This window comes from Balaenoptera physalus, assembly GCF_965194825.1.
Source record: "Balaenoptera physalus genome assembly, chromosome: 3".
In the NCBI taxonomy this organism is placed as follows: Eukaryota; Metazoa; Chordata; class Mammalia; order Artiodactyla; family Balaenopteridae; genus Balaenoptera; species Balaenoptera physalus.
Genome location: NC_138890.1, coordinates 76784721 through 76804070, shown reverse-complemented (window position 1 = coordinate 76804070; position 19350 = coordinate 76784721). Strand labels below are relative to the sequence as shown.

The window sequence follows — 19350 nt, the reverse complement described above, 5'->3', positions numbered from 1 at the left end:
CTGTTTCCTCATTTGTAAAACAAGGCTGCTAATGCTTCCTGTGGCAGGGTTCTAAAGGATTTGAGACAACTGATGTCAGGTGGCTGGCGCTGGCTCTTTCTGAGTTAGGTGGTAAGGCAAGGGGTAGAAGAGGCCAATAACTGGGTAGAAGAGGCCAAGATGCCCAGTGGACCTATTTTGCCAAATTCCGCAAACATCCTGTTTGAGTTCCTGCTGCTGCTGTTAAAAAAAAAAAAAAAAAAATTCTTCCACCCAGAATGTAGCCCCTGCACAGTTTAAATAAATTCAAAAGGACTATCAGTAACTTTCAGAGTAAGATTTGGGCTTTTCATCAATGAAGAGACATCAGGACAATCAGAGATACCATCAAGGAGCAGCATTTCGCCTGCTCCATAAAATCACCATGATTTAGTCCTTTAATGAAAAAAGGGGCTTGTGCAGGCACAACAGCTGTGGTTTTATGAGGGGAAAATAAGCCAGAATTCCTTGTGGTGGGGCTGTTGCCACAAGGGGTCAGATCTGGATTATTGGTGGAGGCTGGCATATCCTACAGTGACACAAACATGACTGGAAGTCAAATAGCTTGAAATAACTTGCAATTGTTTTAGGGGAGAATAGCTCAAGCAATACCAAACCTGACTAGCTCTGTTTAAGTAAGGGCTTCAGTGTTTTTGATCTGAGGTTGAGCTGAGTGTCTGGAGTGGGAACGGAAGGAGAAATACTGTTATCTTTAAGCTTGCCCTGGTTGCTGGTTGCCCACTTAGCACATGTGAGCAGTTTAACTGTCACCATGAATAAAGGCTTTTTTTCCCCCAAGGTTATAAACAGAGATGCATAAATATTTTGGATCCATCAACCTTCAAGTATTCTTCAGATGTTTTGAGTTCAACAAAACAGAATACACTGTGCTGAGTACATTCTCCCTTGCTTTTTGAGGATCATGTGTGATTTATAGGAAATGGAATCCATATGTTTCTGCTTCATTTACACTTAACTCATCAAAAGACTGTGTTGTAAAGCTATATGATGTCCAAGATGGCTTTTTGAGCTTGGTGTTTTTTTTTTAAATAAGCTGCTTAAAAGTTTTTGTTCCTTTAAAAGTTAGAGAGAGAGAGAGAGAGAAGAGAAAGATACCTAGGAAGGCCTGTTTTGCCAAGATGAAATAAATTTGAACACCAGGAAGTTCAATTTAAGCTGAAGCTACAAACCAAAGAATTTCAAATGGGTCCAGAATTTGGAAGAAAACAAAGGTTGCTCTCCAGTCACTTTCCGAAGCATCTCGGATGAATGCAGAAAAGCAGCTGGCAACTCAGCAACCCCACTAAAGGAAGAGAGGGCTGTGAATGCACCATTAGTGACCCAGCTAACACATGTGCCCACTGCTGGAAGAGCTGTTATTCTCAGGCCTCCTGAGAGCAGTCACTCTAGTCCAGATAAAGAACTTCTTGCCCTATTTTAGCAGGGAAATATCTGCTCTCCTGGTGTTTTCCCGGGGTTGTCCTGTCCTAGGCCAGCATTTCCTATTTGTTCTTCTGCCATCTGGCTCAAATAGCTGGCCACTAGACTGAATACTGTGTGTGCATTTGGGATGGTGTTTATTTATTGGACAATTTCTTTAGAGAAATATCTTGTTTAGCTCACAATAGGGCCAAAGAAGCATGCAGTTTGTATAAAGTAAGAAATATGTGAAGTAGGGACCCACAAGTTTGTAAGAAGCCAAATGTAAAACTAAGTTTTCTTTCGCCATCTCAATATTTAGTCACTCTCATAGCAGCTCTTTAATCATTTTAGACATGCTTTATCATCTATATATGGCATCTTATGAAAGTTTTCAGGAGAAAAGCACCCAAATTAGAACTATTTAATGTGATAGTATAATTGAGATAACTATAAATCTCTATAGAGGACTTATCTGCTCATCTCTAGAACAATATATAGTGTTCGATGTGAAACTTCATTATCCAGTGAGGTCTTTTAGATTGTGTGGTCTGAAGTCATTTCAACAGAATTAATAGTCCTGTGAATTACTTATATATACCAATTCAGTTATCTGGGGGTGAGGGGCAGGATTTTGGAATCTTTTTTTTTTATGTGCAGTTTATTTTTATTTATTTATTTATTGGCTGCATTGGGTCTTTGTTGCTGCATGTGGGCTTTCTCTACTTGCAGCAAGCAGGGGCTACTCTTTGTTGCGTTGCACAGGTTTCTCATTCTTGTGGCACTGGCTCTAGGTGCGTGGGCTTCAGTAGTAGTGGCATGCAGGCTTCAGTAGTTGCGGCGCACGGGCTCTAGACTGCAGGCTCAGTAATTGTGGTGCATGGTCTTAGTTGCTCTGCTCCACGTTTGGGATCTTCCCAGAACAGAGATCGAACCCATGTCCCCTGCATTGGCAGGCAGATTCTTTTTTTTTTTCTTAACATCTTTATTGGAGTATAATTGCTTTACAATGTTGTGTTAGTTTCTGCTGTATAACAAAGTGAGCAACCATTTTTGTTGTAATGGTAAATTGGAGTGTTTCCTTAATTTCTCTTTCGGATTATTCATCGTTACTATATAGGCATGCAAGAGATTTCTGTGCATTAATTTATATCCTGCTAGTATACCAAATAAATTGATTAGCTTTAGTAGTTTTCTGGTAGCATCTTTAGGATTATCTATGTATAGTATCATGTCATCTGCAAATAGTGACAGTTTTACTTCTTCTTTTCCGATTTGGATTCCTTTTTTTCTTTTTCTTCTCTGATTGCTGTGGCTAAAACTTCCAAAACTATGTTGAATAATAGTGGTGAGAATGGGCAACATTGTCCTATTCCTGATCTTAGAGGAAATGGTTTCAGTTTTTCACCATTGAGAACGATGTTGGCTGTGGGTTTGTCATATATGGCCTTTATTATGTTGAGGTAGGTTCCCTCTATGCCTACTTTCTGGAGAGTTTTTATCATAAATGGGTGTTGAATTTTGTTGAACGCTTTTTCTGCATCTACTGAGATGATCTTATGGTTTTTATTCTTCTGTTTGCTAATATGGTGAATCACACTGATTGATTTGCATATACTGAAGGATCCTTGCTTCCTGGGATAAACCCCACTTGATCATGGTGTATGATCCTTTTAATGTCTGTTGGATTCTGTTTGCTAGTATTTTTTTGAGGATTTTTGCATCTATGTTCATCAGAGATATTGGCCTATAGTTTTCTTTTTTTGTGACATCTTTGTCTGGTTTGGTAGCAGGGTGATGGTGGCCTCAGAGAATGAGTTTGGTAGTGTTCCTTTTTCTTCAATTTTTTTGGAAGATTTTGAGAAGGATAGGTGTTAGCTCTTCTCTAAATGTTTGTTAGAATTCACCTGTGAAACTGTCTGGTCCTGGGCTTTTGTTGTTGGAAGATATTTAATCACAGTTTCAATTTCAGTGCTTTTGATTGATCTCTTCATATTTTCTATTTCTTCCTGCTTTCAGTCTCAGAAGGTTGTGCTTTTCTCAGAATTTGTCCATTACTTCCAGGTTGTCCATTTTATTGCCATACAGTTGCTTGTAGTAATCTCTTATGATCCTTTGTATTTCTGCAGTGTCAGTTGTTACTTTTCCTTTCTCATTTCTAATTCTGTTGAATTGAGTCTTCCCCCTTTTTTTCTTGATGAGTCTGGCTAATGGTTTTTCAATTTTATTTATCTTCTCAAAGAACCAGCTTTTAGTTTTGTGGATTTTTGCTATTGTTTCCTTCATTTCTTCTTCATTTATTTGTGATCTGATCTTTATTATTTCTTTCCTTCTGCTAACTTTAAGGTTTTCTTTTTTTCTTCTTTCTCTAATTGCTTTAGGTGTAAAGTTAGGTTGTTTATTTGAGATTTTTCTTGTTTCTTGTAGTAGGATCATATTGCTATAAACTTCCCTCTTAGAACAGCTTTTGCTGCATCCCATAGGTTTTGGGTCATCATGTTTTTATTGTCATTTGTTTCTAGGTATTTTTTGATTTCCTCTTTGATTTCTTCAGTGATCTCTTGGTTATTTAGTAGTGTATTGTTTAGTCTCCATGTGTTTGTATTTTTTACAGTTTTTTTCCTGTAACTGATTTCTAATCTCACAGCGTTGTGGTCAGAAAAGGTATTTGATATGATTTCAATTTTCTTAAATTTACCAAGGTTTGTTTTGTGACCCAAGATATGGTCTATCCTGGAGAATATTCCATGAGCACTTGAGAAGAAAGTGTATTCTGTTGTTTTTGGATAGAATGTCCTTTAAATATCAATTAAGCCCATCTTGTTTAATGTGTCATTTAAAGCTTGTGTTTCCTTATTTATTTTCATTTTGGTTGATCTGTCCATTGGTGAAAGTGGGGTGTTAAAGTCCCCTATTATGATTGTGTTATTGTCGATTTCCTCTTTTATGGCTGTTAACATCTGCCTTATGTATTGAAGTGCTCCGATGTTGGATGCATAAATATTTACAATTGTTACATCTTCTTCTTGGATTGATCCCTGGATCATTATGTGGTGTCCTTCTTTGTCTCTTGTAGTAGTCTTTATTTTAAAGTCTATTTTGTCTGATATGAGAGTTGCTACTCCAGCTTTCTTTTGATATCCATTTGCATGGAATATCTTTTTCCATCCCCTCACTTTCAGTCTGTATGTGTCCCTAGGTCTGAAGTGGGTCTCTTGGAGACAGCCTATATACAGGTCTTGTTTTTGTAACCATTCAGCCAGTTTATGTCTTTTGGCTGGAGCATTTAATCCATTTGCATTTAAGGTAATTATCGATATGTATGTTCTTATTACCATTTTCTTAATTGTTTTGTGTTTGTTTTTGTAGGTCTTTTCCTTCTTTTGTGTTTCCCGCCTAGTGAAGTTCCTTTAGCATTTGTTGTAGAACTGGTTTGGTGGTGCTGAATTCTCTTAACTTTTACTTGTCTGGAAAGGTTTTAATTTCTCCATCGAATCTGAATGAGATCCTTGCTGGGTAGAGTAATCTTGGTTGTAGGTTTTTCCCTCTCATCACTTTAAATATGTCCTGCCACTCCCTTCTGGCTTACAGAGCTTCTGCTGATAGATCAGCTGTTAACCTTATGGGGATTCCCTTGTATGTTATTTGTTGCTTTTCCCTTGCTGCTTTTAATATTTTTCCTTGTATTTAATTTTTGATAGTTTGATTAATATGTGTCTCGGCATGTTTCTCTTTGGGTTTATCCTGCATGGTGCTCTCAGCCCTTCCTGGACTTGATTGACTATTTCCTTTAGGGAAGTTTTTGACTATAATCTCTCGAAATATTTTCTCAGACCCTTTCTTTTTCTCTTCCTCTGAGACCCCTATAATTCGAATGTTGGTGCATTTAATGTTGTCACAGAGGTCTCTGAGACTGTCCTCAATTCTTTTCATTATTTTTTCTTTATTCTGGCAGGCCAATGCTTAACCACTGTGCCACCAGGGAAGTCCAGGATTTTGGAATCTTGAAAGTTAGAGTTGTTTCCCTTAATTCCTAGCCCTAAAGAACATTTAATAAAATGTTTCTTAATTTCATCATCCAGTGCTAACTGCTGTTAACATTTTAGTATATGTTCTTTCAGCTCATGCATGTGGGCATGTGCATGCATACACAGACACACACACGCACATTTTAATGAGATCATATTATTTATTCTGCTTTGTAGCTTCTCTTTTTCATTTAGAAATATATTATGGACTTTCTCCTATGTTAGTAAACTTTTTTACCTCATCAGGTTTAGTACATACAGAATTTAAAAAATAATTTTTTTAGGATTGTACTATGATTAGCTTAATATCTCAGAGTCTTTTTAAATGTAGGGTTTTAAAAAAATCTTTATTTTAGATACAGTTTTAAATGTTGACCTTAGTTTTTAAAAATGTTTTCTATATTTTAAGACACATTAGAAAATAAACTAATTATCTTCTGCATCTTGCATTTCATTATATTTTGGACCAACGCACACTTTGAGAACCATGGAGAATATCCATCTCCCTCTTTTAGAAGAGGCCAAGCTGTCCTATATAGACGATACTTTTTAAAGACCCTAGAAAAAATTAATAGGACAATCAGTAATTTTTTTTCTTCCTTAGGAAAAAAAAAAAAGTGTTTCCACCCCATTCCATTGCCAAGAGGAGCCTTGTGACTTAAATTAATCTGCCTCCCTTTCTGTGATGTTTAGTCCACTGGTAAAACTCCCAGAGTCAACTTCAAAGAAAGTTGAGATCCATACCTATTTTGCTGTCTGTTTCTGAGTTTCTTCACCCCTTGTTTTGGAGTTTTCCAATCTGTTACTATAGAACTCAGTCCTGTCCCTTTTGTTGACAGGTTGCCAGGATACATCCTGGCAACAAAGGCTGGGGTTCCTGTTCCAGGCAGCCAGCCTCACATACTACATGAACTCTTGCAAGAGGGGATGTGAATCGTGGAGCTCCCAGCTATTCTGCTCCTGTTTCCACCAGCTCCCTCACTGAGGGGTTCAGCAGGCCATGACAAAAGCCAAAATTGAAAGATAAAGAACAAATATTACAAGGTGAGTCTCCCAGAAGGTGTTCTTTCTTGGTTGTCTGTCTCAAATCTTACCTTTCAACTAGCAATAATAATCTTGATCTCTTCCACTTCCTTCTTACCACTATGTAGTAATATTTCCTTGCTATAGAAAAGGAATCCAAAGAAAAGTAACCAGTTCTTAAGTTAAAAAAAAAACTCAAATACTACTAAACAGATGAACAAATATCGTTTTACTTCATTGGATGATTCTGACAATAATTGAACTATGGATTAAATGTTTTAATGGCTGAAAGAATCAAATTCCATTTAAAGGGATGATTTTTAAAATTTTCTCAAGAAAAGTTGATAAAATATATTTTTAACATAAATTCAGAATTATATGTTTATAAGCCAGATTACCCATGAAAGAAAAGGGGTGATAAAGGCTATAGTTACTCAGTTGACTTGGTAGTTTTTTTTCAACTGGGATAAAATTCACACGCAGTGAAATGTAACTGATCTTAAGTTTAAATTCAAGTTCCTAAAAAACAATGAATTTGATACATATATATACAACCATGTAAACCATCACCTTAATCAAGACATAGGACATTTCTATCACTCAGAAAGTTTCCTCACATCCCTTCCAGTCAGTCTCCCCTCCATAGGCAACCACTGTTGTGATTTCTATTACTAGAGAATAATTTGGCTGTTCATGAATTCTATATGAGTAGAATCATACAGTATGTATTCTTGTATCTGACTTCATTGGCTCAGCAGAATGTTTTTGAGATTGTTCCTGTTGCTGTGTATATAAGTAGTTCAATTCCTTTTATAGGTGAGTATTAATGCAGTATAGAATTATTCCACATCTGTTTATCTATTTTCCTATTGATTGATATTTGGTTTGTTTCCAGTTTGGGTCTCCTATAACTAAAGCTGATCTAAACATTCTTGCACAAGTCTTTCAGTGGACATATGTTTTCATTTATCTTGGGTTCAGACCTAGGACTAAAACTGTTGGATGATAGGGTAGACATATGTTTAACTTTATAAGGAGCATGAAACGATATGTCACTGTTATTATAATTTGCATTTCCTTCATGACTAATGAAGTTAAGCATTTTTACACGAGCTTGTTGGAGATTTGCATTTCTTTTTTGTTAAGTACCTATTCATATTTCTTGCCCGTTTTAAATGTGTTTTTCTTTTTATATCATCTTTATTGATACATAATTCACATACAATAAAATGCACCCATTTTAAGTACACAGTCTGATGAGTTTTGACAAGTGATTACATCCGTTTTACCACCAATGGTAAAATATAAGAGCATGTCTATTAACTTTGTATTTCATTCTCCACCCACCTACCCACCAAGTAATCACTGATCTACTTTCTGCCACAGATTAGCTTTGCCTGTTTAGAATTTCATATAAATGAAATAATTCAGTATATTCTCTTTTGCATATTATTTCTTTTATTCAGTATAATATTTTTGAAAGAGATCTATGTCATTGTGTGTAATTTGTTCATTTTTATTGTGGAGTAATATTCTGTTGTATGAATGTGCCATAATTGGTTTATCCATTTACCTGTTAATGTGTATTTATGTTGTTTCCAGTTTTTCACTGTTAAGAGCTGTTATGAACATTTGTTTTATATTCTATTTGTGGACATATATTTTCATTTATCTAGGATAATTATTTAGAGACAGAATGTCCATGTCATTAGGTAGGTATATATTTAACTTTATGAGAAATTGCCAAATGGTTCTCCAGAGTGGTTGTAATGTTTCACATGCCCACCAGACATATATGGGAGTTTTGGTCTTTTCACATACTAACACTTGGTACTGGCAATTTTTAAAAATTTATCCACCCTAGTGTGTGTACAGTGGTATCTCTGTGGTTTTAATTTGCATTTTCCTGACGAACAACTAATGATATTTACTATTGTTTCATGAGCTTATTTATATTTTATACATTTTCTGTTGTGAATAATCTATTCAAAGCTTTTGCCCAAATTAGACAACCCATATTGGGTTGTTTGCCATATATGTGTCATATATATGTATTGAAAACATTTCTTCCCAATCTGTGGCTTATCTTTTAATTTTCTTAATGGTATTTTTTAAAGAGTAGAAGTTTCTAATTTATATGAAGTAAAATTTTAAATTCTTTTTCTTTTATGTTTAGTGCTTTTTGTGTTTTGTCTAAGAAATCTTTGAAAATATTGAGGTCATAAAGTATTTTCCTATACTTTCTTCTAGAAGCTTTATAGTTTTAATTATTATATGTAGTTCTATGATCCACCTTGAGTTAATTTTTGTGTTTGGTGACAGTAGATGGTTGATATTCATTTTTCCGCTACATGAATCCAGTGGTTCCACCATCATTTGTTTAAAAGATTTTCCTCACTCTATTGAAGTGTCTTGGCATCTTTGTCAAAAAAGAATTGATCACATATGTGAATCAGCCATATTTCTGGACTCTATTCCGCTACATTAATCTATTTATTTGTCTTTATTGGCATCATTAATTTTTAATAAGCCAGCTCATCTTGGCTTGTATGTAATGAAACAAATATTCAAAACAGATACACAAGTTGAGTCCTTCCATGACTGCTTGCCGATGGAGCCATGCACAAGTGTTTGAATCAGGTTGGGCATTCTGTCTTGTATGTTGTCCAAATCTTTACCTAGGCAGTAATCTGATTTTAAGCGATTCTATAATAAGCAAAAGCCAAAAATATACAGTTATAAATTTAATCAAGAATGATAATACCAGTAAAAGGGATGCATTTTTCAAACCCATTTATACAGAATGTAGCTTGAACTTAATTTTCATTCGTTCAATAATTTATTGAGTGTCTACTGTATTCCAAACACTGTTCTAGACAAGGAAAGTGGGAGGAAAATATTTCTTTGTTCATAATTTCTGTAAGGAAACAATATTTATAATCTCTACTCTATTGCCTGTTTAACAGTGTATGTCTCACAATTACAGAGAAAAACACCCCTATGCCTGATAAAATAAGCATCAGATTAAAAGTTTTTATGCATTCCTATGAATTGACAGAAAATTATCAGCACTCAAATGCTTAATAAGGAAAAACATTTCCTCAGTCTTTCCAGGTTTGCTATCACTGTCATAAATATCCATTTCTTTCGTGCCTGAGAATGTAAGTTATCATTTCGGTCAGTTGCATTTTCCAACTTGTTTTAGAAATTGAATCTTATATATTATTTCTAAGAGAACTTTGTTCACAAACTGGACCTTAATATAGCTGTTTCTTCTCTGGATCTATATAATTTAAATGAATATTATTTTCTTCTAATATTTTTTTTTAATTTTTGAATTTTACTTTATTTATTTTTTAATACATCAGGTTCTTATTAGTCATCAATTTTATACACATCAGTGTATACATGTCAATTCCAATCACCCAATTCATCACACCACCATCCCCACACCCTGTGGCTTTCCCCCCTTGGTGTCCATACGTTTGTTCTCTACATCTGTATCTCAACTTCTGCCCTGCAAACTGGTTCATCTGTACCCTTTTTCTAGGTTCCACACACATGCGTTAATATACGATATTTGTTTTTCTCTTTCTGACCTACTTCACTCTGTATGACAGTCTCTAGATACATCCACGTCTCAACAAATGATCCAATTTCGTTCCTTTTTATGGCTGAGTAATATTCCATTGTATATATGTACCACAACTTCTTTATCCATTCGTCTGTTGATGGGCATTTAGGTTGCTTCCATGACCTGGCTATTGTAAATAGTGCTGCAATGAACATTCGGGTGCATGTGTCTTTTTGAATTACGGTTTTCTCTGGGTATTTGCCCAGTAGTGGGATTGCTGGGTCATATGGTAATTCTATTTTTAGTTTTTTAAGGAACCGCCATATTGTTCTCCATAGTGGCTGTATCAATTTACATTCCCACCAACAGTGCAAGAGGGTTCCCTTTTCTCCACACCCTCTCCAGCATTTGTTGTTTGTAGATTTTCTGATGATGCCCATTCTAACTGGTGTGAGGTGATACCTCATTGTAGTTTTCATTTGCATTTCTCTAATAATTAGTGATGTTGAGCAGCTTTTCATGTTCTTCTTGGCCATCTGTAGGTCTTCTTTGGAGAAATGTCTATTTAGGTCTTCTGCCCATTTGTGGATTGGGTTGCTTGTTTTTTGATATTGAGCTGCATGAGCTGCTTGTAAATTTTGGAGATTAATCCTTTGTCAGTTGCTTCATTTGCAAATATTTTCTCCCATTCTGAGGGTTGTCTTTTCATCTTGTTTATGGTTTCCTTTGCTGTGGCAAAGCTTTTAAGTTTCATCAGGTTCCATTTGTTTATTTTTGATTTTATTTCCATTACTCTAGGAGCTGGGTCAAAAAGGATCTTGCTGTGATTTATGTCATAGAGTGTTCTTCCTATGTTTTCCTCTAAGAGTTTTATAGTGTCCGGTTTTACATTTAGGTCTCGAATCCATTTTGAGTTTATTTTTGTGTATGGTATTAGGGAGTGTTCTAATTTCATTCTTTTACATGTAGCTGTCCAGTTTTTCCAGCACCACTTATTGAAGAGACTGTCTTTTCTCCATTGTATATCCTTGCCTCCTTTGTCATAGATTAGTTGACGATAGGTGCGTGGGTTTATCTCTGGGCTTTCTATCTTGTTCCATTGATCTATGTTTCTGTTTTTGTGCCAGTACCATATTGTCTTGATTACTGTGGCCTTGTTGTATAGTCTGAAGTCAGGGAGTCTGATTCCTCCCGCTCCGTATTTTTCCCTCAAGACTGCTTTGGCTATTCGGGGTCTTTTGTGTCTCCATACAAATTTTAAGATTTTTTGTTCTAGTTCTGTAAAAAATGCCATTTATAATTTGATAGGGATTGCATTGAATCTGTAGATTGCTTTGGGTAGTATAGTCATTTTCACAATATTGATTCTTCCAATCCAAGAACATGGTATATCTCTCCATCTGTTTTTATCATCTTTAATGTCTTTCATCAGTGTCTTATAGTTTTCTGCATACAGGTCTTTTGTCTCCCTAGGTAGGTTTATTCCTAGGTATTTTATTCTTTTTGTTGGCATGATAAATGGAAGTGTTTCCTTAATTTCTCTTTCAGATTTTTCATCATTAGTGTATAGGAATACAAGAGATTTCTGTGCATTAATTTTGTATCCTGCAACTTTACCAAATTCATTGATTAGCTCTAGTAGTTTTCTGGTGGCATTTTTAGGATTATCTATGTATAGTATCATGTCATCTGCAAACAGTGACAGTTTTACTTCTTCTTTTCTGATTTGTATTCCTTTTATTTCTTTTTCTTCTCTGATTGTCGTGGCTAGGGCTTCCAAAATTATTTTGAATAACAGTGGCAAGATTGGACATTCTTGTCTTGTTCCTGATCTTAGAGGAAATGCTTTCAGTTTTTCACCATTGAGAATTATGTTTGCTGTGGGTTTGTCATATATGGCCTTTATTATGTTGAGGTAGGTTCCCTCTATGCCCACTTTCTGGAGAGTTTTTATCATAAATCGGTGTTAAATTTCGTTGAAAGCTTTTTCTGCATCTATTGAGATGATCATATAGTTTTTATTCTTCAATTTGTTAATATGGTGTATCACTTTGTTTGATTTGCGTATATTGAAGAATCCTTACATCCCTGGGATAAATCCCACTTGATCATGCTGTATGATCCTTTTAATGTGCTTTTGGATTCTGTTTGCTAGTATTTTGTTGAGGATTTTTGCATTTATATTCATCAGTGATATTGGTCTGTAATTTTCTTTTTTTGTAGTATCTTTGTCTCGTTTTGGTATCAGGGTGATGGTGGCCTCATAGAATGAGTTTGGGAATGTTCCTTCCTCTGCAATGTTTTGGAAGAGTTTGAGAAGAATGGGTGTTAGCTCTTCTCTAAATGTTTGATAGAATTCACCTGTGAAGCCATCTGGTCCTGGGCTTTTATTTGTTGGAAAATTTTTAATCACAGTTTCAATTTCAGTGCTTGTGATTGGTCTGTTCATATTTTCTATTTCTTCCTGGTTCAGTCTTGGAAGGTTATACCTTTCTAAGAATTTGTCCATTTCTTCTGGGTTATCCATTTTATTGGCATAAAGTTGCTTGTAGTAGTCTCTTAAGATGCTTTGTATTTCTGCAGTGTCTGTTGTAACCTGTCCTTTTTCATTTCTAATTTTATTGACTTGAGTCCCCTCCCTTTTTTTCTTGATGAGTCTGGCTAATGGTTTATCAATTTTGTTTATATTTTCAAAGAACCAGCTTTTAATTTTATTGTTCTTTGCTATTGTTTTCTTTGTTTCTATTTCATTTATTTCTGCTCTGATCTTTATGATTTCTTTCCTTCTGCTAACTTTGGGTTTTGTTTGTTCTTCTTTCTCTAGTTCCTTTAGGTGTAAGGTTAGGCTGTTTATTTGAGATTTTTCTTGTTTCTTGAGGTAGGCTTGTATAGCTATAAACTTCCTTCTTAGAACTGCTTTTGCTGCATCCCATAGATTTTGGATCGTCGTGTTTTCATTGTCATCTGTCTCTAGGTATTTTTTGATTTCCTCTTTGATTTCTTCAGTGATCTCTCGGTTATTTAGTAACGTATTGTTTAGCCTCCATGTGTTTGTGTTTTTTACGTTTTTTTCCCTGTAATTGATTTCTAATCTCATAGCATTGTGGTCAGAAAAAATGCTTGATATGATTTCAATTTTCTTAAATTTACTGTGGCTTGATTTGTGACCCAAGATGTGATCTATCCTGGAGAATCTTCCATGCACACTTGAGAAGAAAATGTAATCTGTTTTTGGATGGAATGTCCTATAAATATCAATTAAATCTATCTGGTCTATTGTGTCATTGAAAACTTCTGTTTCCTTATTTATTTTCATTTTGGATGATCTGTCCATTGGTGTAAGTGAGGTGTTAAAGGCCCCCACTATTATTGTGTTACTGTCGATTTGCTCTTTTATGGCTGTTAGTAGTTGCCTTATGTATCGAGGTGCTGCTATGTTGGGTGCATATATATTTATAATTGTTATATCTTTTCTTGGATTGATCCCTAGATCATTATGTAGTGTCCTTCCTTGTCTCTTGTAACATTTTTTATTTTAAAGTCTATTTTATCTGATATGAGTATTGTTACTCCAGCTTTCTTTTGATTTCCATTTGCATGGAATATCTTTTTCCATCCCCTCACTTTCAGTCTGTATGTGTCCCTAGGTCTGAAGTGGGTCTCTTGTACACAGCATATATATGGGTCTTGTTTTTGTATCCATTCAGCAAGCCTGTGTCTTTTGGTTGGAACATTTAATCCATTCACGTTTAAGGTATGTTCCTATGACCATTTTCTTAATTGTTTTGTTTTTGTTTTTGTAGGTCCTTTTCTTCTCTTGTGTTTCCCACTTAGAGAAGTTCCTTTAGCATTTGTTGTAGAGCTGGTTTGGTGGTGCTGAATTCTCTTAGCTTTTGCTTGTCTGTAAAGCTTTTGATTTCTCCATCAAATCTGAATGAAATCCTTGCCAGGTAGAGTAATCTTGGTTGTAGGTTCTTCCCTTTCATCACTTTAAATATATCATGCCACTCCCTTCTGGGTTGTAGAGTTTCTGCTGAGAAATCAGTTGTTAACCTTATGGGAGTTCCCTTGTATGTTATTTGTCCTTTTTCCCTTGCTGCTTTCAATAATTTTTCTTTGTCTTTAATTTTTGCCAATTTGATTACTATGTGTCTTGACGTGTTTCTCCTTGAGTTTATCCTGTATGGGACTCTCTGTGCTTCCTGGACTTGGGTGGCTATTTCCTTTCCCATGTTAGGGAAGTTTTTGACTATAATCTCTCCAAATATTTTCTCAGGTCCTTTCTCTCTCTCTTCTCCTACTAGGACCCCTATAATGCGAATGTTGCTGCGTTTAATGTTGTCCCAGAGGTCTCTTAGGCTGTCTTCATTTCTTTTCATTCTTTTTTCTTTATTCTGTTCTGCAGCAGTGAATTCCACCATTCTGTCTTCCAGGTCACTTATCCGTTCTTCTGCCTCAGTTATTCTGCTATTGATTCCTTCTAGTGTAGTTTTCATTTCAGTTATTGTATTGTTCATCTCTGTTTGTTTGTTCTTTAATTATTCTAGGTCTTTGTTAAACATTTCTTGCATCTTGTCGATCTTTGCCTCCATTCTTTTTCCGAGGTGCTGGATCATCTTCACTATCATTATTCTGAATTCTTTTTCTAGAGGTTGCCTATCTCCACTTCATTTAGTTGTTTTTCTGGGGTTTTATCTTGTTCCTTCATCTGGTACATAGCTCTCTGCCTTTTCATCTTGTCTATATTTCTGTGAATGTGGTTTTTCATCCACAGGCTGCAGGACTGTTGTTCTTCTTGCTTCTGCTGTCTGCCCTCTGGTGGATGAGGCTATCTAAGAGGCTTGGGTAGGTTTCCTGATCAATATTATTATTTTAAGTAATTTCCCCAAACTCTCTGGTGAATGAAACATTTTCAGGAGTACATGCAATTCAAGAAATAAGTTGTGAGTGGTGAAGAATGTAAATGTTTCCAGAGCACCCTTCCTGAGGCAGCAGTGGAGATTCCCATGGAGTCTTAAAAACATAGAGAAAGCTTTTCTAAATATTACAGTATACAAATACAGCAGGAGGCACACACAGTGTTGGGGGCAACAGGAAAGGAAAATGTAAAAGAGGCAAGTTGTTAACAGTTCAAAAGTGATGACAAACTGAAAATAGAATTTTCACAGTGCAGTGCAACCAAACATTTATTTCAGAGAAGCCTCTACGAGGAGGCTAATGGAGTTCTCTGCAAACAAAATTTAGTAGGATTCTGGTTGCGCTGTGTGCTATTTTGTAGATTCACATTGATTAATAATTGGATGTTTCACTGTTAAAATAAAATGGAGTCTCATTTGTATGCTCTAATTCAGGGGTTAGGAAACTTTTCCTATAAATGGCCACGTAGTAAATAATTTAGCCCTCGTAGGCAAAAGCAGTCAAGACAAATACATAAATGAATAAGCATGGCTCTGTTCCAGTAAAACCTGATTTGCAAAAAGAGTTGGATGGCTGGCCAGGTTTGACCCGTGAGCCCTAGTTTGTCAACACTTGTTCTAATCTTCAAGAAATTCTGATAAAATATCTTCCAAAATTATACATTGACATTTAAAGAACTGTGACCTCGAAACTGTTCTTCCTTGGAGTGCCTGGTACATTGGGGGGCTCTCTTCAGAAGAAATATGACTTCCAAGGAGAATTAAACTTTGAAAGTAATATGCATTCAGAATGCATGTGGTCAAGAAAGACAATATATGAATAAGCTTAGCTCAAGAAATCCTAACTCTATCTGTGTTTTTCCTTCAGTTTTCTACCTAGTCATACAGCACCCGATACGTGTGTCTACCTAATCATAAGGCTACCTCTGTGTGCTTGTCTAGCTCTGTTCTTGGGGGGAGATCTATGCCATAGATGCTCATTGCTCATTACTTGATGAGCAGTCTTTACCATAAGGTACAGGGCTTGGTCCAAGCCAATGACTGGGTTCTCATTTCTCTTAGATTTGGTATACAGACAGTCTTCCTTCAGTATCCTTGGGCGTTTGGATCCAGGACCTCCGGTGGGAACCAAAATTCATGGATGCTAAAGTCCCATATACAAAATGGTGTAATATTTGCATATGACCTATGCACACCCTCCAGTATACTTTTAAATCCTCTCTAGATTACTTGTAATACCTAATACAAAGTAAATGCTATGTAAATAGTTGTAAATACAATGTAAATAATATGTAAATAGTTCCCAGTGTATGGCAAATTCAAGTTTTTTTTTTTTTTAACTTTCTGGACGTTTAAAAAATATTTTCAATCTGATGTTGGTTGATTCTGCAGATGCAAAACCCGCAGATATGAGTGACTGACTATAGTTATGCTTCTAAATCTAGAATGATAATCCCTTTTTTAAAAATTATTGGAATATAGTTTATTTACAATGTTGTGTTAGTTTCAAGTGTACAGCAAAGTGATTCAGTTATTCATATACATATATTCATTCTTTTTCAGATTCTTTACCCATATAGGTTATTACAGAATATTGAGTAGAGTTCCCTGTGCTATACAGTAGGTCCTTGTTGGTTATCTATTTTATATATAGTAGGTGTATATGTTAATCCCAAGCTCCTAGTTTATTCCTCACCCCACCCCAGCGTTTCCCCTTTGGTAACCGTGAGTTTGTTTTCGAAATCTGTTAATCTGTTTCTGTTTTATAAATACGTGCATTTGTATCATTTTTTAAAATTAGATTCCACATATGAGTGATATATTTGTCTTTCTCTGTTTGACATACTTCACTTAGTATGATAATCTCTAGGTCCATCCATGTTGCTGCAAATGGCATTGTTTCATTCTTTTTTATGTCTGAGTAATATTCTATTGTATATATGTACCACATTCGCTTTATCCATTCATCTCTCAATAGTCATTTAGGTTGCTTGCATGTCTTGACTATTGTAAATAGTGCTGCTATGAACACTGGCATGCACGTATCTTTTCAAAGCATGGTTTTCTCCAGATGTGTGCCCAGGGTTGGGATTGCTGTATCATATGGTAACTCTATTTTTAGTTTTTTAAGGAACCTGCATACTGTTCTCTATAGTGGTTGTACCAGTTTACATTCCCACCAATGGTGTAGGTGGGGTCCCTTTTCTCCACCCTCTCCAGCATTTATTGTTTGTAGATTTTTGATGATGGCCATTCTGACCAGGGTGAGGTGGTACCTCATTGTAGTTTTGATTTGCATTTCTCTGATAATTAGTGATGTTGAGCATCTTTTCATGTGTTTTTTGGCCATCGTATGTCTTCTTTGGAGAAATGTCTATTTAGATCTTCTGCCCATTTTTTGATTAGGTTGTTTGTTTTTTTGATATTGAGCTGCATGAGCTGTTTGTATATTTTGGAGATTAAACCCTTTCAGTCACTTTGTTTGCAAATATTTTTTCTCATTCTGTTGGTTGTCTTTTCATTTTGTTTATTATTTCCTTTGCTGTGCAAAAGCTTTTAATTTCATTAGGTCCCATTTGTTTATTTTTGTTTTTATTTTCATTACTCTAGAAGGTGGATCCAAAAAGATATTGCTGCAGATTACTAATCCCTTGAGTTAGTATTGTTAGGGATATTAAACAAGGGTTAGATGGTCAGATATTCCTAAGACTTGAGAAAATACCACAAAACTAGCTTTTAATCCTTTCTTTCCAAAAGTCCTTTTCTGTTTTTATTCATCTATTTAATTAATGAGCTTGATTCTTGTTTAAAAATTTAGTTTAAAATTAAGCTAATCTTACTCAGCTCATTCAACATTCAACATATTTTGTCAGTGCCTACAACGTGCCTGGCACTGGACTAGGTGCTGGGCATCTAACTATGTAGAGAGCAAATGAGCCCCTAATGTTCATGGAGGTTACATCCAAGTGAAGGAAACGAATACTACACAAGTAAACAAACAAACAAGGTAAAAACATTCTGTAAGAGCTGTGAAGAAAATAAACAGCCTTGTCATAACTGTGCGCATAACTGTGATAGTGGTGGTGGCAGTGGTACATGTGTGCATGTGTATGTTCATGTGTGTGCATGTGTGCACACGTGTTTCTGTATGTTGCATGTGTGTCTACGCGTGTGTGTGTTTCTGTGTGTGTGTGTTTTAGGAAGAAACAAAGAAATTACTTGAGAAAGAGTAGTCAGGAAGGGTCTGTCTGTTTGAGTCAATGATATTTTAACAGAGATCTGGAAAATGAAATGAGAAAGCTATGCAAAGATGGGGAAGATTCTAGGCAGTGGCAAGAGCATGTGCAAAGCTCCTTTTCAGTCTCTCCCCTAACCTACCCCAGAGTGAGAACGAGTTTGGTTTATTTGAGGAACCAAAAGATGAACACAGATGAAGCACAGTACAGGTGGGAGAGAGTAAAGGGAGACCAAAGCAGAGGCTTAGGGACACACCAGGTTTCAGAGGTTCAAGAGTTTGGATTTTGTTTTGAGAATAGTGCAACAACCACGGAACATTTAGTCAGGGGAGGTATAGGATTTGTTTCATAACTTAAGTAGGTGAATATGACTGCCCTGAAAAAAGAAAGATTAGGCAGTGGGAGTGGTTATTCACCCACTATGCCTGAAACAGCATGTGGATGGCGAGGCACACCCATTCACCTGCGTGGCAGTAAACTTAGGAGGGTAGGCAAAACATCACAAGAAGTTTTCCAACATCACTGGAAGAATGGAGACAGGTGTGAAAGAATACGGGAAAGGAGAGGCATTAAGATGCAAAAAGCAAAAAGACAGGAGAGGAGAAAGTGAGCAGAAAGAAAATATAAGAAGATGACTAGTGTAAAATAAAATGTTTACTTTTCTGTGGAATCATTAAAATGCACTTATACAGGGATAAAAAATACTAAATCTTTTTTTTAGAGTGTCTACTAGTCCCTTTTACCTTTTCTCTTGCTCTCCTCTCCCAACCCCACGTCTCCCATGCAAGCCCACAAGAAGATGAAGAACTTAGTTGGAGAGCTGGGGCAAAGGAAGGCACCCTCATGATCATCTCACCTGCCTTCACTATCAGTATGACTTCTCCCAAGTCAAAAGATGCGGTCAAAGTTTATTTTAGTAAAACTACTGTGAAATGAACAAAGAACAAAGTGAAAAGTAGTGAGGATTGGAGATAGAAGAAATACACGGTTGGAGAAAGACTCAGAATTCAATGTTTAGCCAACAGTTGTCCTTATTAGTACCATCTGACCTAGTTACAGTCCAGCATATCGTTACCAAATACATGCTAGACGGACTGGAATCCTGGCATGGATTCACTGCCAAATGAAGATTTTGA

General features: G+C 35.9%; 1 protein-coding gene across 10 annotated transcripts in view; it reads left to right on the top strand.

The window, feature by feature from the left end:
* The first annotated feature begins 2499 nt into the window (after nucleotides 1-2499).
* ZNF474 (zinc finger protein 474) overlaps nucleotides 2500-19350 on the top strand; it is a 217692-nt gene continuing 200841 nt past the window's right edge. For all 10 annotated transcript variants that reach the window (XM_082457886.1, XM_082457880.1, XM_082457885.1 and 7 more), the window contains exon 1: nucleotides 2500-6509. The gene's annotated coding sequence lies outside the window, so the exon portion shown is untranslated. The remainder of the gene's footprint in view (nucleotides 6510-19350) is intronic.